A 24,638-nucleotide genomic window follows, 5' to 3' on the forward strand; every position below is an offset into this window, starting at 1 on the left:
TATTCCTGGATTTTATTCAGCAGAAGAAAGTTGGGTCCAAACTTCAACTTTTTCTTTTGAATTAATGCACATAAAAAAGGTTTAAAGGTTTCTATGGGAAACATTTTGTGAAAATCTTCTTCTGAATTCTTAGGCCCTGCGTCCACCTTACGTTTTTTTCTTTTTTTCAAATTGTTTTGAATGAGGAGAGAGTGTTTGCATCAGCAGGCAGACACCTGGATAAAAGCTGCAACGACCAGCATCTTTTCTCCGAGCGCTCCACATTTTAGCAGCCACTCTGAGCGCTTCAAGTTGAAAATCATTCAGCCTATTAGAAAGGCGCTCTTTTCCAAATGTAAGACATTCCCTGTATTTTTGCCGCTTACGGATCCTGTCTTGTACCCACATCCTCTTTGCTCCGTGTCTGATCGGGGGGAAAACTGATCACAAATATCAAACATGCAGTAAAAAGCAACATAGCAGGGTTGGTCATACAACAGCTGTTGTCAACAGACTGTTGTCATAGAGACAGGGTGGACGTGCAGTGTTTCGATGTGTTTTCGATGCTAATATCAATACTGATAGCAATCATTACTTCAAATGTCAATCTAAAAAAATGATGGCTGTATTCTCTCATACATGCGTAAGTGACAGGAGAGTCCGTCTTTATATATGTGGACTCGATTATCAGTGGCACTCATTAAGATATCTGCTTTATTATCTGCTCCGCCCTCTGCTCTATCAGCAAAGGCATTGATATGAACCTGTGGAGTAGTGCGCTGTTGTGCATCCTGTGTGTGGAGAAAGCTCAGTGGACGGGTGTTGTGAACTCATATGTCTTTCTAATGTGTCCTCTTAATACCCTCAACATACCACGACACAGACTTTAGACTTTAGACCAGGTTTTAGGTGGTCTAAGGCGCAGTCGTTTTCTGCATCCTCAAGATAGGAGCGCGTCAGCTCTGTGTTTTACCACACCTCATTTTAAGACAAATACGCCCCTGAGCGCTGACGGGAGTGCAAGTTGATTTGCTTTTTAAACAACATGAGTGCTGGGCGTCAAAATAACAACTGTGTCAGGAGGAAAATAGGAAAGACACTTGTGCTGCATGCCGGGTCCCTTTGCGCCGGGTGTAGGATAGGGCAATAATAGTTGACCTGGAAAACAACAGCCAAGAGAAAACCCTGTGAGCAGTATTTCATCTCTGCAGTGCAGCAGTAATTAAGACTGAGAGTTTTTACATTTCCACCATAAAAAATAATATTCAATATGCATGTTGATACTGTATGTTAATGTGGGTCATATTTATGCCCCCTTCATGGCGTCACATTGAGTAATTCAAGGAATTCCTGAGGGACAAGCTGGAAGACGTACTGTAGCTCTGATAAAAAAAAGGGATCTGTGCTATTTGCATATCGTTCAGCCACCGTAATAAGAAAGTGATGCATGGACGGAGATGAAAAGGAGAAGTAATTCAATACAATGAATCATTTTAAAACCTTTTGGACATGTTTAACATCAAGTAATGCACGAATGTTAAGATGATGGAGGGTAGTGGAAGCATCAACAGTTTGCATCTGTTTAATCATTAAGACACAAACCAACTATTTAGATACATCTAGGTTTTTCACAAAGATTGCTATAAGAGCGTATTGCACTGATTGCAGTATTTTTTGATGAATAAATCGTCTGTTTAATCTAATACACAGCTTGTCTGGTGCTTTAAGACACAACAGGCTTTCTTCTGATGTACTGTAAGAGGTAAAACGAGGCACTAATCGAACCTATCAGGATGACAGCACCAGTTAATGACTTGTATTATTAGAAAGTAAATGGAGCAGAACAGAAGTCTACTTCATCCGTATTTGTTCCTAATGCTAAGCCACACCTCAACCTTCATCCCACTTTCAATTTAAATCCAACAGTGAATTCCCACTCAGAGGGAATCATCTAGCGTCTGCCGTTTCCCTCCCAGTAAGCCTACGGTGTTGTCATGTGACATCTGCAGCACCAGGACCTGGAAATGATGAAGTCTGGGTGGAATCTGTTGCGTTCTCATGAAGGGCTCATTAGCCTCTAATGGGGTCTGTTGAGCTTTCGGTTTCTTACCCATTCTCTCCTGATTGAATTTTGATTTGCCTCAATATGTTCTCTACAACGTCATCAGGTGTCAGACCTTCTGCCCAGCTGCTCATCAAACCGTTTTCTGTGGGGGGGGGGGGGGGGGGGGGGGGACATTGTGTCATCAATTAGGTTATGATCAGGCAGAAAGCGCTGGGGCTGAAAATTAAATAAATAAAGGCAAACATTGTGAGCATCAAAAGTTACAATTCCTGGAGTGGCCACTTGAGGCTGCCTCCAAAAGTGAGTCGATCTCCATAGATCCCCATGTTAAAAATGGAATCATTGTTTACAGCCTTGTACAACTGTTTAGGTCATACCTCTTCTTTTTATTCATGGCAACTGTGCAGAGGGGGAATTTTATAAAACCTTACATGCAATAATTAAAGCAATGCTTAAAGTTAGTAGCTGAACGTAACCTTGTAGCTTTGATTGTGTTTTTAGGGCCTGTTAGACAGCACCATCTTTTTTCCTAAACATCAGAAAAATAAACCTGTCTCTGCTGTACTCAAAGACTGTCCAAGAAGTTCACTTTTTCTTTAAGTTGCTGTCAACGTCAGGATGTGGCTGCGGGTTTGGACTAATAAACTCCGTTCTCAAGACGACGAGTTCATTGAAAATCTGGTTGTCTGTGCAGTGGAGCAAATATATTTTTGCATGTATAAAGCAGAAGGGCATGGATAAGTGTGCATCATAAAAACTAGAAGGTATCTGTGTCTGCACTCAGCCTACCTGGCTTGTTTGCTCTTTCAGTGTTTTTCCTACATTGATGTGTTTGTGCTGCCCAGTGCTCATTCTGCTCAAACACTGTTGTTGACTATCTCAGTAGCTAGCTAATGTGTTAGCCTTGGTCATAGGCAGTAGAACCTAAAGTCTTTTGCTTGCTCCTTTTCAGCTCCCTCCACTGCTTCAAATTATGGTCACCTAGAATGGTGTTGGCCACAGTACAGAACCTGAGTCACTAAAACACAAGTCCACAAGATGTACTCAGGCTTTTTAGTAAGCGGAAACAAGTACAATATTCTCCTTGGCAGGAAAGTCATGTGTGCTACCATTTGATATAAACACAATCAGTGTGTCAACCCATTGAACACCTCCCATTAACAACTACCATACACCGCCTTGATCAATTTACTTTAACAATCTTGTGTCTTGAAATATGTTGTTTGGAGTATGAACCCAGAGTGAATGGTGACCAAATTTGCAGTTCTTCCAAGCTCTAGGCTCGCCACCATTTAACCACTTTGGTTAATTATTTCTTAGCTTTATAGAAGTGGATTGATCCCTCTCTGCTGGGAGTGAGTAGCTGCCCCCAAGCGAACGAGGTAAAGTCTCTTGGGATCTCACAAGCGAGGGGAAAATGGAGCATGAGATGGACGGGCAGATTGGTGAGGTGTCAGCACTAATGGTGTAGATGAAGCTATAGGCTGGAGGGCAAAGCTTTCGATTTACCTCTCAATCTCTTGTTCCTACTTTTACTTTTCACAGTAACTGAAAGAATGAGATTTCAGACACAAGCAGACAAAATGAGTTTCCACTGGGAGTATACCCTCAATAGGGAAAGGAGATGTGACATCCAGAGGGAGCTGAGTGTAGAACTGCTGCTCCTTCACATCGAAAGGAGCCAGCTGCGGGGGTCTTGCAACTGGGACATGACCCTGCAGTCGACCTAAGCTACTTAATTACTTATCAAATCCGCTGTGAGACCCCTCTGGGATTCCCAGGAGGAGCTGGAAAATGTGAAACGGTGAGAGGGACTTCTGAAATGTATTGCCAAGCGTATTGCCGCCAAGACACGGCTGTGGATAAGCAGATGAAAATGGAATGGTTTCACTATTAGCATTTGGCAATTGGTGGGGACCAAACCAGGAAAAGGATGTAATTGAATGATATTTTTGTTTCATCAGAGTTACATAGTGGTGCAGCGGTAAGCGCTGTTGCAAAAACATCAGCTTTATGCAATGTAAAGAGATTGGAGTCTTTAAGAAACTTAGAAAACTCTTAATAACATGTTTCTATATTGAAAATCCACCAACAATAGAAATACTTGATTTATCACCTCCCCCTAACAGCCGCCCAACAGCAGACTGTAAGTGTGTTTACCTCCAAACAACGGCATACATAAGAAAACGTACATATGGAAGCATGGCATTTGACACTATAATACACTGAAATCCCTCTTGTGCAGCCAGGACTGAAACATTTAAGAAAAATTATGAATATCAAATTTCATCTCCAAATGTGAGATGGGAGAGCAAAATCGATAAATATTGACGAAGAAAGTATTGATTTGTTTGGGAATTCCCAAGCTTGTGGCCATGGTTTAGAAACTGAAATGTCTCTCATTGACTCATCACCCAGTTTCTATATTTTTCTAAAAAAACAGTCATTTGGAGTAGTTTGGAGTAAAACATGTCTGAAATAGAAAGCTTCATCGTCTCCTGTGCCATCAGCAACCCAGCCGATAATAACCGTCATCAGCCGGAGGGCAAGGTGACCCAGCAACACAGCAAAAACTTTGCAGTGCCAACAAAACGTGTTCACCATCTGCCACACTGAGTCAACACTGCTGGGCTGACAGGATTCAGGTTTTTATACAACGTGTAGTTCAAAAAAGAACATTGTGACCCCGTAGTGCTCCCTCACATCATCACAGAGAGGCTTACATACTGCAGTAAAGTCTGAGCCCAGACACTAACAGAAGTTCAGCATGCTCCTTATATGTATCACCAGACTTATGATTAGTATTACAACCTACAAACAGCTGCATATTCACTTAAATAATGCACAATAAGGTTAAGCTTGCTCCAGAGAGTGGATAACTTATACGGGCCCAAACTTGTCTTAATGAAGCTGATCTTTTTGTTGTTGATGACGATACCCTAGGTCACTTCCTGTCAGCACCTATGTGTCTGATCAGACTTAAAGCTGGTCGTTAAAGCTGGACTTCTTGTTTCCTCCTCTCTAGATCCTTGCTTGTTTTGTTCTTATGCGCTGACCTCTTACTCTCTCTTTAGATAAAAACGTCTGCTAAGTGAATTGTAGGTATTTTAAAGAAATCACATAAATAAAAATAGCAAACTTAATAATCCAGCAATTGGTCTTTATTTGAGAATGAATTAGAGTTTATATGATGGATGTATAAGAAGAAAATGTGGCTCTAAACTGAGCAGGTGTAGAGCAAGTTTTTACAAGCTGCCTGAATTTCATGCAAACATGCAAAGAAAATACAATTATTTGAACATGTGGCCTTATTCTAGACTTTTGAATGTTACTGCACAGAAAATATCAATTTCTGATTATTAAGGTGATATCCTTTTGGGTTGTTTTACCGTTCACATACTCCTGGAGGACTCTTAACTTAAATCAGCTGGTGGATATTTAAAAATGAAGCAGAACAACTCGTATGGAAATATGAAGCATACATCATAAGTTGGAAGTGTCGCCTGCTTCAGCCTCTGCTCTGAGAAAGTGTTTAAATGACTTCTCTTTGCAAAGATCTAAATCTGCTCCTCGCAGGGTCTGCAGTGTGAGCGGTCACACGCGTGCACACAGATAAAGATAGATTCTGAGCATTTTTAAGACGACATTCAGAATCTATCAGCTTTAATAAATAATAATGCTAATCTTAGCAGCCTATCTCGCAGCCATCTGAGGATCTCGACAGAAATCTCACTCTTCCAGGACTCTGGTCCGCGTGTGCTGCCTGCAGGAAAAGTGTAGAAAGCCTTTCTTTCAGTGAAATGTCTCATAAACAATGTATGACACATATATGTCAGTGAAGTGCTCGCTCAGATGACCTGTACTTTATGAAAGCATGAAGGAGGAATGTCCCGTCTTTACCATCCACTCCAGAGGCTGCAGCAGAGCTTCCGTTTTAGGTTATGTTATAGTGGAGCGTTATCACAAACATGCTTCAGCAGCCATGAGTTTATACAGAATAAAAGACAAAGACCTCAGTCTTAAAGGTTACATATTATTCTCATTTTTCATCATGTTTAAATAAGTCTCAGAGCTCCTCAAAACATATCTGTGAAGTGTCTTGTTCTAAATCCACTCTGATCCTGTATTTGATCATGTCTATAAACTCCTCTATTTCAGCCCTGCTCAGAACAGGCTGTTTCTGTGTCTGTACCTTTAAATATGTAAATGAGCTGTATCTGACCCCGCCCCCTCTCTGGAAGGGCTCAGGTGGCTCTGGCGTTCTCACTCCATGTCCTATTGTTTACAGTGAGAAGGCAGACTCAGAGGGCAGAACAAACACCTCGCTGTCGGAGTGTCACCCACCTGGGGGAGGGACTACTGCCCTTTGTGATGTCATGAAGGGAAAAATCTCCAAACAGCCTGTTTGAGCACACATTTTGGATGGACTTTTCTCATAATGGGGGGTTTTGTAGAAAAAACTAGGGACACATATTAGAGTTAGAAAAACATGGTGGAGTGTATTTTGTAGAACATGTGACATTTAAAGACAGTTACACTGAGTGGAAATATCGAAAGCACTTTATGTCCATGACCCGGTAAAAAAGAAAATTCATACAACTTTTACCTCTGCTGATGATCAATGGGAAATTTTGCTCTATATGTCTCCAGTCCTGCATATGAAGATCAGGACAGACAGTCAAACGGATGGACGTACAGACATCTGTCTCTCATTGGTCGGCTAACTCTGCCCAAAATTGCAGTCCACAAGCCCTCATCATCCAATCCCTCAGATCACATCTCTGAACCAGGACGAGAAGAAGTCTATTTTTTTGTGCGCATCAAAAACACTTTATGGAAATCTTACGTATTTGTTATATTTGGAATCTTTGAGAAGCTGAAAACTGAGATTTAGAATTATTGATTTCAGAGTGGCTGTCAACAACATGAGGAAGAAAAAAGAAACTTCTGGATATGAGGATCCGCTGAGACTCCTGACTCTCCCTCAGCTGTTCACGCTGAGGCTGCATCCTGTGAGCTCTGCCGCACTTCGATCCCTCCCCCTGAAACCAGAGCAAACATATCAGTCAGGTGGAGCAGAGTTAGTTTTTTATATGTATGTGTTTACCCTGCAGAAAACAAAGTGAATGTTCTGAATGACTGCTTGAGTGTAGACAGGTTAATAAGGACATGACTCATGTAAAGACGGCGGCTTGAGAGATGCTCTTAGATTTCTTTTACAGCTGAAGGTGTCGCTGATTTATGGTCACATTGATCAATTAATATATTGTCCTGCAGCTGCACACTCCCCCGCGCTCACAGTCAGGCAGCTGTTACATGACTTATTAATGCATCCAGACATATGGGTTCATTATTTAAAGAGCACAATGTGCAGCTCTCCCCTCTCACTCCTCAAGTAATGGAAGCTGAGGCTCTCAGGTTTGGGCGTCATAAATAACCTGTAGGAATGATGTTACAGTGAATCACGGGAGGGATAAAGGATGGATGTGTCTTCAGGGGGACATACACACTTAATAAAACCTCTGCAGATTTTTAAGAGACTGATCTTGGTGACAAACAAAGAAATGACTCTTAAATCTGAACTCTGCCTCGCGTTTTGTGTCATTAGACATGCTGGGGGGCTGACAGTCTGACTCGTGTCAAACATCTTCCCTTATGCAGTCGAGTGCCGCTGTTTGCTCTGAACACTTAAAATAAAAACAGAATTAAGACCCTCCAGATACATGAAAGGGGACATGCAGTTAGAACAGAAAATACAGGTCAGAGAGCATTCCGATTCATATGTACCGGGAGCTGGCTATGTTTAATAAAACAGAATTAACTGTACCATTGTAATGCGCTCGACTTAAGTGGGGGTACTCACTACAAGACAACCAGGACAAATTTGGGCTGATTCCCCCTTCTGACAATCCGAAGAAAAGTCCTGATTTTTTGACAGTTCTAAAGATCATCTTGTCAGATTTTCCTTCCGTGTGATGTGCGTTAAGAGTCATTCGATCTGTATGGAAGGACGTAAAGACTGGTCCAATTTCAAATCAAAAATTTGAAACACATTTAATGTATACGACCTGATATCCTGGTCAGAGCCTACACTCTGTTGATTATCAAGTGAAGGAAACGATTGGCGACTGGGAAGCGAGCTGACGGAAGAAGAAATTGCAACAACTGCTGCAAATCAATTTTTCACTCCAGCTGCAGCTCGTGCTGTAGCATGTTGAACCCTTTTTTCTGCCATTGGTGTGTGAATGTGGTGTGAAAGGATGAATGTGATGTGATGTCTAAAAGCAGCTTTGAGTAGTCTAGATCAGTGGTTCTCAACTGGCCTGGCCTCAGGACTCACAACCAACTCCCTCAAGAAAATCGCGACCCAAATGTCTCATATTTTTCTACCCATCATATTTATTTAAAGAAAAAATTTGGACAAAACGTGATAACAAAAAAAGAAACTGAACAAATCTAACATGTTTAAAAATAACTTCCCAGACTTTTTGCCAGGCAGACATTCAAGACCCACTGAAAACAGCTCCTTGACCCACTTTCAGGTCCCAGGCCACCAATTGAGAACCACTGATCTAGAAGACTGGAAAAGTGCTGTCCAAGTCCAAATTACAGATTTTACAATTTCTAAAAAGCATCTTCCTCTTTATCAAATAGATTCTTCTTAGCTCAAGTTGGATGCACCCAGCATGAATCCATCATGGCTGCTGCTCTGTGAATTTGGCAATGCAGCTTCCTGTACTGCTGAAGCAAGTTCTTCTGAACATTTGATAAAGTTTTATGAACAAATCAGTGCAGATTCCAACAGGAAAAATCTCAGATTGTATGTTGATTGTCCCCCTGCCAGATCTATGAAAAACAAGCCAGAGCATCAGTCACCTCAGCATCGATTTAAGACGACATATCTAGTCGAAGCATCCGGTCTTGGTAAATATCTCACGATGGAAGCAAAGGAATAAGTAAGGAGCAATTTAAAAGTGCAGTGCAGCTAAAACTGAAAAAATTTGCTGCCTGTTGAGGATAGTTGTAGATACTTGACTTCACAGGGGAAAGATTCAGTAGACTCTGGTGGCTTAAGTTGAAGTTGTTCATATACAGGTATGACTTGCGACGATAAATGAAATTAGCAGCACACATGTGATACATCGTCTTGCCAATCCAGTTCTCTCAGACCATCCCATAGACTTGGTATTTATCCTCAAGATGGTGCTAAAGTCAGGGAGGGGCATGTTACCCTACCTACTCTACCTAAAAGCATGTGATTTGATACAATAATAATGTGATGTCTTAGTTAACGGAGAGGCCACCAAACAAGCCAGATATGAGGGAAGACACAGAGACCTTGGTTGGCGTAGTCATGGGCAACCCTATCTGTACAGCTTTACTGTCGTCAGGCCCGGGTTGAGCTAAATGTCTATACTAGTCACACACCAAAACATAAAAAAGTAGATCCCATGGAGGTTAAACTAGAACAGTAATTTCCCCTTCAGGTCACTGCCATCACAACTCACACATCCTGCAGATGTTTCAAGTTAAAAGCTTCCAATGACAAAGAGCATTTATGTCTGTTTTGTGTAAAAACTTAAACTGTGCAGCAGATGTTGAGTTTGATTGGCTGTTCATAAACTGAAACATTGTGAAAATGAAAGTAGCCGGAAATAATACACGAATGAAAAAAGCTTTTCTGGTTGGTAAGCGAAAACCTTTTAGAAATATCTGAAAGCCATGAATACAAAGTGCTTGTTCATTATTTAAGTTTCCTTCTGACTTCCCCCTCGACTTGTAATGCCTCATGATTTAAATCATCCTGGTCTGGTCTCAGTGTTCTGTCTGCTCAGAGGTCAGGAGAGGTAAACAGGTCTCGCTGGGTCACGCACACTCTGTCCAGAAAGGCCTCAGCTGTGCTTTCCTTCGTCCCTCCCTTCAATGCGTGATTATATAGTCCCGGTTGGTTTGTCTCTTCAGTGCCACTTTCACCCCCGATGTGTCAGAGTCTTCTCACTGATGTGTCTGCATGCACTCCACTCAGAGTGTCAGTGCCGGTGAAGATCAGACAAAGACAGATGTCACTTTAAATATGCACGAAACTTCTTATACATAACTGAAAATTTCCCTGTTATGAGGTTCTATCAGAGAACTGGTTCCAGTTTATCAAACATATATGGGAATAAAAAAAGGAAACGTTTGACCTTATGGAACCTAAAAACCTCTAGTTTAAAATACTGAAGTGTTTCTACAGAAGGTGGCTCAAAAGGGAAGTTAAAAGAGCAATATGTAACTCTGACACCTAGTGTTTAAAATTGGTACTGCAGTCCAAATTCATAACACTTGACAGAGCTGCCTCCCCCCGCCCCCCTCCTCTCTAGAGTCGATGCTCACGCAGGTTGCCATGTGGTGGACACTGAAGCTTCAGTGTTTATCCAGCTCTTCATCGGTCTGTAAACATTTCTGTGTTCTAACCTCTCTCCATTTTTCAAAATCATCTCCAATATTGATCCTAGTTTGAGCACGTTTCTGCTCGTGGAGCTTATTAGAAACATGCAGAGGCTTTTTAGGTCGGGTACAATCACTTCTATCTGAACCAGTTCACTTTCCCGCTTCCATCACTGCAACACCTGTTGGTTTGACCTGATAACTGCTCTCATATCTGGCAAACCGAGGGGCATCCAAAACGGCCGTGGGGGGGTCCCCTTAAAACCGCCTACCTTCTTTGGGTAAAACAAATACAGACCAATCCGCAATTGAAACTTCATAGGAGGACATAATGGCTGCTGCATTGTTGTCAAAGAAGCCAGCACTTCAACATAGCATTTCCCTCGGTGATAAATTAAGTATTTAAAATTTAAAAGAAGAAAGACTACAGTCTGGTTTATGGAGTAGTGAAGGACAAAGTCAGTTTCCTCAGACTGTCTTTAGTTATCAATGACCAGTTTGCTCTTTATGTCCATCATCGTGCTGAAGATGACACATTGAGGCTGTTGTATGGATAAAGATTTCTAAATGTTGAGACATTTAACACAACAAAACTGATCTCTCATATGACAACAGACACCCTGTTAACAGTTTTTCCATTGTTTCATGCTGACAGGTAGCAGAACAGAAGAGCTATAATGACAATTCTTAAGAATAGATTATGCAGTTAATCGCTCCTCACCGTTCTGGACTGATTGTAGACTGATTTGTTCCTTTACAAAAACAGAGCTGAAGTCAGGATCTGCTGTCTTTTTATCCTCGTAAGGTGGGGCAACAACCCACCTTTAATACAGAGCAGCTCCTCCAACGACAAAGATAATAATTAAGTTCACTTTATTGATCGGCAAAAGGCGCTCATTCACACACGTACAGAAGTGAGCTATTTCTGAGACCACCTTCTCTAAAAAACGGACAGGCTTTGTCCTGCTGGGAACCATGGTGTTTTTTGTCTAATTTCCTGGATTACTTCTTGTCACGTTCAATCTCCGTTCCTCATAACAGCAGCTCAGTTTCCATGGAAGCAGACTTGACAGACGCATTGACCATAAATAGCATACTAGTGTGCTGAGCGTCAGGTCAGAGCCTGCACACATGCACTCAGAGAGGAGCTATAATGACTCATAGCAGGGGTAGAGATGAATCATGACCGGGGTGATGCAAGGTGAGAAAATATTTGCTGGGACCTTTTTGGATTAATGCAAAGCCTCACCACCAAACAGGCATGAGCGCCAGAGTGTCCACCTGAGGTACTGGAACATGTCCGCCGTCATGAGCATTAAGAGGGAAATTTAAACCTACGACAACCATCAGAGAAAGCCCAATACAACTTCCTGAAGAGAGCGAACAACACAAAACAATGGTTTGGAAATATTATGAGATCTAACAATTCCTACAAATCATTGAATATTATCAATATACGTAAATATGGAAAAGGAGTCTCCACCTCCTGCCTTTGTACAAAAATTAAGTTAACATATCACCTGACGGAGCTCCACCAACCTTCAGCGAGATGATCTGGCACGACTACCACCCGACGTCCCTGACGCCCAACCACCACCATCGGACTGTGTCATCCCCACAACCACCACCTGACAACCAAAGACAACCATCTCTCATCCCATCAACTACCACCTGACAACCAGCGACCACCATCGGACTGTGTCATCCCCACAATCACCACCTGACAACCAGCGATCTCCTTTGGAATGTGTCATCCCCACAACCACCACCTGACAACCGGCGACCACCACCAGTCATCCCCACAACCACCACCTGACAACAAGCGATCTCCTTTGGAATGTGTCATCCCCACAACCACCACCTGACAACCAGCGACCACCACCAGTCATCCCCACAACCACCACCTGACAACCAGCGACCACCACCAGTCATCCCCACAACCACCATCTGACAACCAGCGATCTCCTTTGGAATGTGTCATCCCCACAACCACCACCTGACAACCAGCGACCACCACCAGTCATCCCCACAACCACCACCTGACAACCAGCGACCACCACCAGTCATCCCCACAACCACCACCTGAAAACCAGCAATCTCCTTTGGAATGTGTCATCCCCACAACCACCACTTGACAACCAGCGACCACCACCAGTCATCCTCACAACCACCACCTGACAACAAGCGATCTCCTTTGGAATGTGTCATCCCCACAACCACCACCTGACAACCAGCGACCACCACCAGTCATCCCCACAACCACCACCTGACAACCAGCGACCACCACCAGTCATCCCCACAACCACCACCTGAAAACCAGCAATCTCCTTTGGAATGTGTCATCCCCACAACCACCACTTGACAACCAGCGACCACCACCAGTCATCACCACAACCACCACCTGACAACAAGCGATCTCCTTTGGAATGTGTCATCCCCACAACCACCACCTGACAACCAGCGACCACCACCAGTCATCCCCACAACCACCACCTGACAACCAGCGACCACCACCAGTCATCCCCACAACCACCACCTGAAAACCAGCAATCTCCTTTGGAATGTGTCATCCCCACAACCACCACTTGACAACCAGCGACCACCACCAGTCATCACCACAACCACCACCTGACAACAAGCAATCTCCTTTGGAATGTGTCATCCCCACAACCACCATCTGACAACCAGCAACCACCACCAGTCATCCCCACAACCACCATCTGACAACCAGCGATCTCCTTTGGAATGTGTCATCCCCACAACCACCACCTGACAACCAGCGACCACCACCAGTCATCCCCACAACCACCACCTGACAACCAGCGACCACCACCAGTCATCACCACAACCACCACCTGACAACAAGCAATCTCCTTTGGAATGTGTCATCCCCACAACCACCATCTGACAACCAGCGACCACCACCAGTCATCCCCACAACCACCACCTGACAACCAGCGATCGCCTTTGGAATGTGTCATCCCCACAACCACCACCTGACAACCAGCGACCACCACCAGTCATCCCCACAACCACCACCTGACAACCAGCGACCACCACCAGTCATCCACACAACCACCACCTGACAACAAGCGATCTCCTTTGGAATGTGTCATCCCCACAACCACCACCTGACAACCAGCGACCACCACCAGTCATCCCCACAACCACCACCTGACAACCAGCGACCACCACCAGTCATCCCCACAACCACCACCTGAAAACCAGCAATCTCCTTTGGAATGTGTCATCCCCACAACCACCACTTGACAACCAGCGACCACCACCAGTCATCACCACAACCACCACCTGACAACAAGCGATCTCCTTTGGAATGTGTCATCCCCACAACCACCACCTGACAACCAGCGACCACCACCAGTCATCCCCACAACCACCACCTGACAACCAGCGACCACCACCAGTCATCCCCACAACCACCACCTGAAAACCAGCAATCTCCTTTGGAATGTGTCATCCCCACAACCACCACTTGACAACCAGCGACCACCACCAGTCATCACCACAACCACCACCTGACAACAAGCAATCTCCTTTGGAATGTGTCATCCCCACAACCACCATCTGACAACCAGCAACCACCACCAGTCATCCCCACAACCACCATCTGACAACCAGCGATCTCCTTTGGAATGTGTCATCCCCACAACCACCACCTGACAACCAGCGACCACCACCAGTCATCCCCACAACCACCACCTGACAACCAGCGACCACCACCAGTCATCACCACAACCACCACCTGACAACAAGCAATCTCCTTTGGAATGTGTCATCCCCACAACCACCATCTGACAACCAGCGACCACCACCAGTCATCCCCACAACCACCACCTGACAACCAGCGATCGCCTTTGGAATGTGTCATCCCCACAACCACCACCTGACAACCAGCGACCACCACCAGTCATCCCCACAACCACCACCTGACAACCAGCGACCACCACCAGTCATCCACACAACCACCACCTGACAACAAGCGATCTCCTTTGGAATGTGTCATCCCCACAACCACCACCTGACAACCAGCGACCACCACCAGTCATCCCCACAACCACCACCTGACAACCAGCGACCACCACCAGTCATCCCCACAACCACCACCTGAAAACCAGCAATCTCCTTTGGAATGTGTCATCCCCACAACCACCATCTGACAACCAGCAACCACCACCAGTCATCCCCACAACCACCACCTGACAACCAGCAATCTCCTTTGGAATGTGTCATCCCCACAACCACCATCTGACAACCAGCGACCACCACCAGTCATCCCCACAACCACCACCTGACAACCAGCGATCTCCTTTGGAATGTGTCATCCCCACAACCACCATCTGACAACCAGCGATCTCCTTTGGAATGTGTCATCCCCACAACCACCACCTGACAACCAGCGACCACCACCAGTCATCCCCACAACCACCATCTGACAACCAGCGATCTCCTTTGGAATGTGTCATCCCCACAACCACCACCTGACAACCAGCGACCACCACCAGTCATCCCCACAACCACCACCTGACAACCAGCGACCACCACCAGTCATCCCCACAACCACCACCTGACAACCAGCAATCTCCTTTGGAATGTGTCATCCCCACAACCACCACTTGACAACCAGCGACCACCACCAGTCATCCCCACAACCACCACCTGACAACCAGCGATCTCCTTTGGAATGTGTCATCCCCACAACCACCATCTGACAACCAGCGACCACCACCAGTCATCCCCACAACCACCACCTGACAACCAGCGACCACCACCAGTCATCCCCACAACCACCACCTGACAACAAGCGATCTCCTTTGGAATGTGTCATCCCCACAACCACCATCTGACAACCAGCGACCACCACCAGTCATCCCCACAACCACCACCTGACAACCAGCGATCTCCTTTGGAATGTGTCATCCCCACAACCACCACCTGACAACCAGCGACCACCAGCAGTCATCCCCACAACCACCACCTGACAACAAGCGATCTCCTTTGGAATGTGTCATCCCCACAACCACCATCTGACAACCAGCGACCACCACCAGTCATCCCCACAACCACCACCTGACAACAAGCGATCTCCTTTGGAATGTGTCATCCCCACAACCACCATCTGACAACCAGCGACCACCACCAGTCATCCCCACAACCACCATCTGACAACCAGCGACCACCACCAGTCATCCTCACAACCACCACCTGACAACAAGCGATCTCCTTTGGAATGTGTCATCCCCACAACCACCATCTGACAACCAGCAATCTCCTTTAGAATGTGTCATCCCCACAACCACCACCTGACAACCAGCGATCTCCTTTGGAATGTGTCATCCCCACAACCACCACCTGACAACCAGTGACCACCACCAGTCATCCCCACAACCACCATCTGACAACCAGTGATCTCCTTTGGAATGTGTCATCCCCACAACCACCATCTGACAACCAGCGACCACCACCAGTCATCCCCACAACCACCACCTGACAACCAGCGACCACCACCAGTCATCCCCACAACCACCATCTGACAACAAGCGATCTCCTTTGGAATGTGTCATCCCCACAACCACCACCTGACAACTAGCGACCACCACCAGTCATCCCCACAACCACCATCTGACAACAAGTGATCTCCTTTGGAATGTGTCATCCACACAACCACCACCTGACAACCGCTTTACAAATAATGATTGATTGACTGTAACCGGCACTGACAGATGGCTCTGATGATGTCTCTTGGAGTCGCTTTAGCGTTCAGCTAGTGGGGCTGTAGTATTGATGTCCCACCCCTTCCTCTTATAACAAAACACACGTTTCACTTACCCATGTAAGAACGTCAAAGATCCCTCAGGTCAATATAGTCCACAGCAGGAGATTGTTCAATGACTCTTGTGTTATTTTTTGATAAGATGTTGAAAATGATACGTGTTGTCCATAGTTCGGTAGCCAGCTCTACATCGGTCTGTAAACCTTTCTGCGTTCTAACCTCTCTCCATTTTTCAAAAACATCTCCAATATTGATCCTAGTTTGAGCACGTTTCTGCTCGTGGAGCTTCTTAGGAACATGCAGAGGCTTTTTAGGTCGGGTACATTTAGTTATACTCAGGGTACTCTGGCCATCTTCAACAATTCAAAGACATGCTGATTTAACGGTTACACCTAATTGTCTTTAGGTGTGAGTGTGACTGGTTGTTTCTCTCAGTATGTCAGTCCTGTGTCCAGGGTGTGACCGAACGCCTCGCCCAATGACAGCTGGGATTGGCTTCAGCCACTCGTGACCCTGAACTGGGTAAGCGTTATAGACAATGGATTGATTGATGGATAAAATATGTGCCTTCAGATGTCTCTTCAGCTCCTCTTTAAGCATTTACATTTAAACGTAGCTAAGAAACAGAGTCCATTAATATCGTAAAATTCAGGCCAAAAATCCAACGAACAACACAAAGCCTGTCTGTCCAAACCAGGAATGTCTGATTAACTTACTAATGTCGTCATATTAGCTTGTTCATCTAGAATCCCGGAAACATGCAAATACAAAAATATGCTGCAAAAAAAAAAATACCTGAACAGCAAACCTAATACCAAATACATAAATAATGCACAGTGAAAGACACACAAACCCAGAGAGGAAATGTAAAATGAAACGCTGCATCTCTGTGATCCAGGCCTGCTGAACCATCGAAGGGGCACAAAGGTAAATAAACATCTGAGTCACACTGTATAATTTATTATCTAGTTTTTTTCTAGAGTAAAACAAAGCACATATCATTTGCCTGATAACATAAAAGGGTTCCAGTATGTTTGGTTTGTGAGACAGAACTGGTCCTTCCGGCGCTCTCTCAGGTAAACCTGCCTGAACTAATAAATCAACTTTGATAAAATCACTGATTCAACTCACATGCACCTGACTCTCTAAGAAAAAAAGGTTGAAATTGAATTCATATTCAATGAGCATCCTCTGCTGCTGCTAACACACAAACTGACAGCATGCTTTTCTGTGTTCGGTCTCTGCAGTATAATTGGCGGTTGTCAGAAGTCTGCAACTAACATGAGATGTTGCACTGAAGCACGGAGGGATTCCACAAACCCCAGGGTGTGTGTGTACGCGCTGACAGGGGCTTACCCAATCACTAAGCCAAGCAGTTGCCATGGTGACAGTGCCCACTCTCCTCGATGGAGATGCACTAACCCCTCATCCAAAGGGAAACCTAATCCACCTTCACTGAGGGATATGAGGTAGGAGGAGGTGAAAAGATGCAGCTCTGGTCTCTTTACATCAGACACATGGTGATCATAGTTTAACGTTCCTTTAGACCCACGACCTGTTACTGTGTTGTTCAATAAAATACCAAAGTTAAACCAGGGGGCTGAAGCCTCTGGTGTAACTTTCAGACTTGTGCAAATTTCCTGCAGGGTTTTAAAAATAATCATAAAGAAACACATAAAAGTCTGATGACTTGGAGTTTAAAAAAAAACGTGGAAGATGCCAAAACAAAAGAAAACATTGTAACCTTCGGTCTCATGAACCCAGGGACGGCGCCGTGATTTTTTTTTCTCCCAATGCTGAAGGGGAGCCCGTTGACTTATATGTTGGGGACGTATGAATAGTTGATTTCCATGAATTCATAGTTACTTTTTAAGTTCTCTCTCTTTTTCAGATAAAAGCCGACATATGTGAGTGGGCTTAACAGGGGCTCTAGACAGATTTGTGATGGGACTATAGCGCCCCACCTAACTCTGTGCAATAACAATTTTTCTTTTATCTTTTGTATTTATTGTTCGTTGCTTTCTCCTGTCTTTATTTTGCTGTTAGCATTTTTTTTTACATTTTTTATCTTTTTCTGCTTGGCTGCTCGTCACCAATGACTTTGGTTGTATTGCAATCAATGACAATAAAGTATCTGATCTAAGACGATTTTAAAACCAGAATCAAGGACCTTTTGACCCCCTGTATGCACATGTGTTACTACTGAGAGTGACTAAATTATTGATTGATGTCATTTGTTGTCTATGTTCTGTCCTTTTATTAGACATGTGGTACTTTTTTTGTGCTGCTGTCTTGGCCAGGACTCCTGTTAAAGAGAGATTCTTGTATCTCCATGGTTAAACTCCTGGTTAAATAAATCAATAAATCAGACAGCTTTACTGTGTTTCATTCAGTAGAAATATTACATTCATCCAATGACTTTATTTTGAGTGTCATCATCCCCCTATATGCCAGTCTTTCTGTTATGATTTGATTTGCTAAAGGTCATGTTTTACATGTGAATAGATATGAAATGACAGTTTGTGACAGCAGGTATTCTGGGCCTGCACAGGACTGTTTTCTTTATCCCGCTCTCGCCCTCTCCTGCAGTGTGTGCATGATCCACTTGTACCTGTACCTGCAGCATGAGTGTCCAACCCTGCACAGACCTGCAAAGATTCTGACCGCTCACTTTAGACGTTCAGAATAACAAACACAGCGTTCAGTTCCAGAAATAATAACATTTAAAACAGTAGCCTATACATGACGAAGACCTCAGGCCTTTTATATGAGCCTAAAAAAAGCTCTCTTCTCTCCACTCAACAAAATTTAACAAAGCATCGCTGCAGCCGAGCCGACTGACACTCTACAGTCAAACATCTGTGCAGCACTTGCACCTATAATCGACAAAAAGCAGGAACACTTTAACACAGATGTCTCAGCAAATGTGTACAGAAGTGTGACACATTTCTCTGTAGAGACTTGTTTAATATGTGCAGGAAGAAGTGCTTTATCTTTGAAGGAGAGCTTACTTTGATCCGGGAGAACGTGGCAGGTGTGTCTTCTCAACTCAGACGTGTCAGACTTTCTGCCTGTTGTATTTCAGAACATTTTGAACATTTGTTGCATCTAACAAAGTCTGGTTCTTTTCACTTCTCGTCATCAGTCACATTACAGACATACCTTGCTTTTTGATTGTGCAAAATTCCATCATGTTTGGTATTATCTATATCTGGGACCCGCAGGGATGTTTTACACCGCCCGCTCCCACCCCACAGCAGCATGAAAACAATCAGCTCCTGTGGGATTTACACTCTGACATGTGGGATTCAAATGCCGCCCTCCAGCAATTTAGATGTATTTTACATTTTCTACAGAAAATACTGAGAGTTATTGATGAGCGTGACTCCTGAAAGACATCAGATATTTTATTCATTAGAAAACATGACTTAAAGATGTACAGGACAAAATATGAAGAGGTGAGGCATACGTATAGAGCCCACAAAGATCAACACAAAGTGATAGTTCCTCAGAGTAAAGATGGATGGATGGGACAGACAGACAGACAGACAGACAGACAGACAGGCAGACAGACAGACAGACACACACACAGACACACAGACAGACACACAGACACACAGACAGACAGACACACAGGCAGACAGACATACAGACAGACAGACAGACAGACACACAGACACACAGACAGACAGACAGACAGACACACAGACAGACAGACAGACAGACAGACACACAGACACACAGACACACAGACACACAGACACACAGACACAGACAGACAGACAGACACACATGCAGACAGACAGACAGACACACAGACACACAGACACACAGACAGACACACAGACACACAGACAGACAGACACACAGACAGACAGACAGATACACACACAGACAGACAGACACACAGACAGATACACAGACACACACACAGACAGACAGACAGACACACAGACACACAGACAGACAGACAGACAGACACACAGACACACAGACAGACAGACAGACACACAGACACACAGACAGACAGACAGACAGACAGACACACAGACACACAGACAGACAGACAGACACACAGACACACAGACAGACAGACAGACAGACAGACACACAGACACACAGACAGACAGACAGACACACAGACACACAGACACACAGACAGACAGACAGACAGACAGAAGTCTGTTCTTGAAAGGTGCTATATAAATAAACTTTCCTAACTTACTTTCCTAAATTGAATCTGTTTTTATCCTCTGAGTCGTCTTTGTTTTTCTGCAGTGTGTAAAAACGAGACTGTGATGGAGCACTGAGCAGCCTCCTCCTTTGATTATCTGATCTGAGCGTTTCCTGACCGTTTCTGACAGACCAATAAAACTCCTCTGCCCGTCACTCTCCTCACCTGCAGCCTCACACCGCTGCACTGCTGCCACAAATCGATTTCCTCTGTGAGTCAGACCTTTAGAGACCCCTCATCCTCACGCTGACTGAATATTCACTACAACGGGTTCACTCAAGTGATCCTCAGCTTCTTGGATATCAACATGCACACGTCTGTTTTTGGTGCACTGATAAGTAGGACTCGTTATGTTTCCTGGAAACAGAGAGCTTCATAAAAGGGGAAACCAGTGTGAACATGTTTTACATACTGATGAAAGACGGCGTATTAATCTAAGTGCTAATCAATCTCCTCATCATGTAGATCAGCTCCCCGCTGGTTAATAAAAGTGATTGCAGGATGTGTTTTTATCTCGTTACAAATCTGCCTTTATCCCGCTGGATGTTTATGCACTTGAATTTTCACATTAGGAACAGATATTTATCTATACGTTAATATTGACATGTTGACTGCTACATGACCCGGTTACTAAACCAGAGATCTCTTGATGGTTTGTGTTAAAAGCTAAAAATGGGTCTCTTGGTTAGAGGAAAAGAAAAATACTATCAGCGTAAAAAGAAATGTGAGGAGGAAATAAATGAAATACTTAAGGGTCATGATTTTGTCTTGTTTTGTATTTCAGTTTAGATTATTTTTCTTGTTTTAGTTCTCATTCTTTCCCGGTGTTGCTTCCTTCCCTTGTGTGTTATCTTAATGTTCCTAGTGTTTCTTTGTTCTAGTGTGTATATTCTCTGTGTTCTCTAGTGTTTCCTGTTTTATTTTGTAGTTCTTGTCCTCTGTGTTTCTTGTCTTGTGTTTCTTCCTGCCTTTGTGGTCCAGTGTGATTGCCCTCGTTGTCTTCACCTGTTTCATTTGTCCTCAGTGTTCCTTCCCTCTTGTTGTCGTACACAGGTACAGTCAGCCACCTGCGCTGAATTCTGTAATGTTACTACTTGATTAACAAACACTACGACCAAAACTACCATTTAATGTCATAATATTCAAACTTCATTCATGCGATTCAGACTTCATTCTTCTTTTTTAACAACTTGACTTCAAAACATAGTACATTTTTTTATTTTATCATAACTAAATCTGGTTTGTTTGTGTTTCATTTAAAGTGTCATTTTAATGTAATATTACTAAGCCTATCAGTTGCCATGGTGATATTAGATATTTTTTAGTAATGTTTGTTCTAGTGTTGTAGGACTCAAAATCGGTCTTACTTCTTGAAGGTCTCATCTCAGACTGAGCAGCCTCCGGATTTTAAATCAAGACCGTTCAAGACCACCACTGATTGGCTATTTTTTCACATCATTAGCTACTATTCTTTCTAAAAGAACAAATAACTTCAATTCATTTGTAATTGGATTTTTAGCTCTCTCTACAGCCACAACCTTCCCGGTACGGTCTAGGTGAGTGACACACTGATCACACGATGATTTTTCATTTATAATTTTGGTCTCAGTCTCGTCTCAGTGTTGGTCTTGTATCGTTCTCTATCCCTAAATGTCTTGGTCTTGGAGCACCCTGGTCTCGGGGCATGTCTTGGTCTTGGCTTTGACTCGGTCTTGATCCCTAAATGTCTTGGTCTTGGTCTCGGAGCACTCCGGTCTCTGCTATGTCTTGGTCTTGGTTAGTGTGGTCTTGACATCAACACTAGTTTGTTCCCTACATCTCGTCTCCACCAGCTATAAATGTTTCCATCATTCAAAGCATTATAGTAGTCTTGCTCTGCCACTGGGATGTGGATCCAACAGGTGTAAAATAAGAACCAGGCAGAGGTGTTTGTGTGTGTGTGTGTGTGTGTGGGTACCTGATTGGTTTCCCCGTGGTGTATCTCAGAAGGACCTGAATTCTATTTGCACCATCATGAATTCAAATTAGAGAAGCAAAGAGCAAGTGTCACTTGGTCCCATCACAGCAGAAAGAAAACACAGAGGAGGCTGAGCTGCTCTCATCCTGCTGCCTGTTTAATCAGGCTTCAGTGCATCATAATAAAGTAATTACTCAGTATTTATACATGTCATATTTAATCAGCGGCATGGATTTCAGAGGTGCCACAATGCAAACGCAGCACTGTTTACTGTGTCAGACTTTCATGGTGAGACACAGTGAACTCTTGACCCTGATTCAAAGAGGCAGGACAAGAGGGGCTGATGAAAACAGGAGGCTCCGTGTCCAGAAAAAAACTCAACATCTTTTTGACTTTAAACTCTGAGCAGGACACTTTGAAGGCAAATCTAATGACGATATTATTGATTTGATTTTAAACAGGTGTGACATGTAGCTAGGGGAAAACCTATTTCCATCACATCGTTCACTTAAAAAGAATCAGAGACAAACGTGTGGTGTGATGTTACAGTGAAACCATCTGGACGCCAAGACAGCGACAGATGTGGGAGGTAATTTTAACAGGAAATGTAATCTCAGAACCCATCCGCTGTTATCTGACGATGACTTGTGCCTATAGGAACAATCTGTACCCTCGTGATGATTCTGCTGTAGCCAGCTGTTGGTGATAAACGACTTCCATCCAACACTAACTTTTCCGTGCGCTGCATTGTTTACAGTCTAAATATTTACTTGAGAGACGGACGTGAAAGTCCTCCCTCCAGCAGGGGCGATTCAATAGTCTTTTGGGGCCCTAGGCAAAAATTAATTAGGGGCCCTCCCACCAGGGTTCATCTCCATTATGTCTGCAATTGTCCCGATGGATCCTCCTCTTTTCATCCTCCTTTAATGACGACATTATCAATATGATATAATACATTTGTGTTTTCTGACATGCTGATGTCTAACTGGGTGAAAATGGTTTTAAAAAAAGGAGGAGGACTTGGGGTGCCGAGTGGCCTGGCGGTTGTGTTATGCGCCCTATGTGCAATGTAGTCCTGGCCACGGCGGTCATCGGTTCAAATCCAGTCTCGGCCCTTTAGTGCATGTCGTCCCCCTTTCTTCCCTCCCGACATTTGCTGTCTAATCTATTGGGGGGAAAAATGTCCCAAAAGATCTCTTTTTTTTTTTTTTTAAAAGGAGGGCTTAGACCAAATGTCATCGTTGAAATCACAGTTAGTGCTCTCTGGGAACACTTGACTTTTCCTTTTTCTGTATTTAATTCCACATTTTGAGTATTAAGGTGTCTCTTGTTGATTTTAGAAATAACATTTTCTTGAAGGTCTAGAATCCATCAGAAAGATGACTTCATCGACACCACGACCCCGTCCTCAGCCCAAACTATACACATTTCTAACGTTTCTGTTTGGGTGAACTCACGAGAATGTCAGAGAAAATCAGGTTATAAAAAAAAAAAAAAGCTCAAAATTCAAATGTCCCTGTTTCAATCTGTATGCTAAGCCCGACGACGCCTGCTCTTTATTCTACAGACAGATAAGAGATTGATTTTGATCTTTTCATCTAACCTTAAGCATGAAAGCAAATGATGTGATTTTCTCTGAGCGACGACCAATCTCTGATCAAACATCAGAAAAACCTCAGAACTGTTCACAACGAGCAACAAAACAACATCAGAATATAGAGAAAAACCTTCAATTGATCACACACTCAACCACATAAGGCAAAACTCACAAAGGCGTCACAGACAAAGAGAGACACATCATGTAGGAAACACTAATGTGTCCGTTAAATGTTTTCGTTAACTTCTATTCGCTGCTCTGAAACATTATCGTCCCTTCATGGTATCATAAAGGTTGTCTTCTCTCACAGTCGAGTAGAGAATCTGAAAAGGTAAGAGCCATTTCAGAGTCTGAATATTTGATTATAACCGAGGGCGTTTACAGAATACAGGCGTGAAGGAAATAGGTCATACTTTCGTTGTCATCATGTCTTGACATACAGTACACATATTTTAAAAACAACGTGAAGAAACATTTTTAGAAGTGATGTGAGAAGCAGGACATGGTGACAGGTGTCGCAAATGAGCCGCCCCTTTAATCTGTATAATCTTCGGTGAGGCGGTGTGGGTGGTGCATTAGCGTCAT

The sequence above is a fragment of the Labrus mixtus genome, chromosome 18 (genome assembly GCF_963584025.1).
Source record: "Labrus mixtus chromosome 18, fLabMix1.1, whole genome shotgun sequence".
In the NCBI taxonomy this organism is placed as follows: Eukaryota; Metazoa; Chordata; class Actinopteri; order Labriformes; family Labridae; genus Labrus; species Labrus mixtus.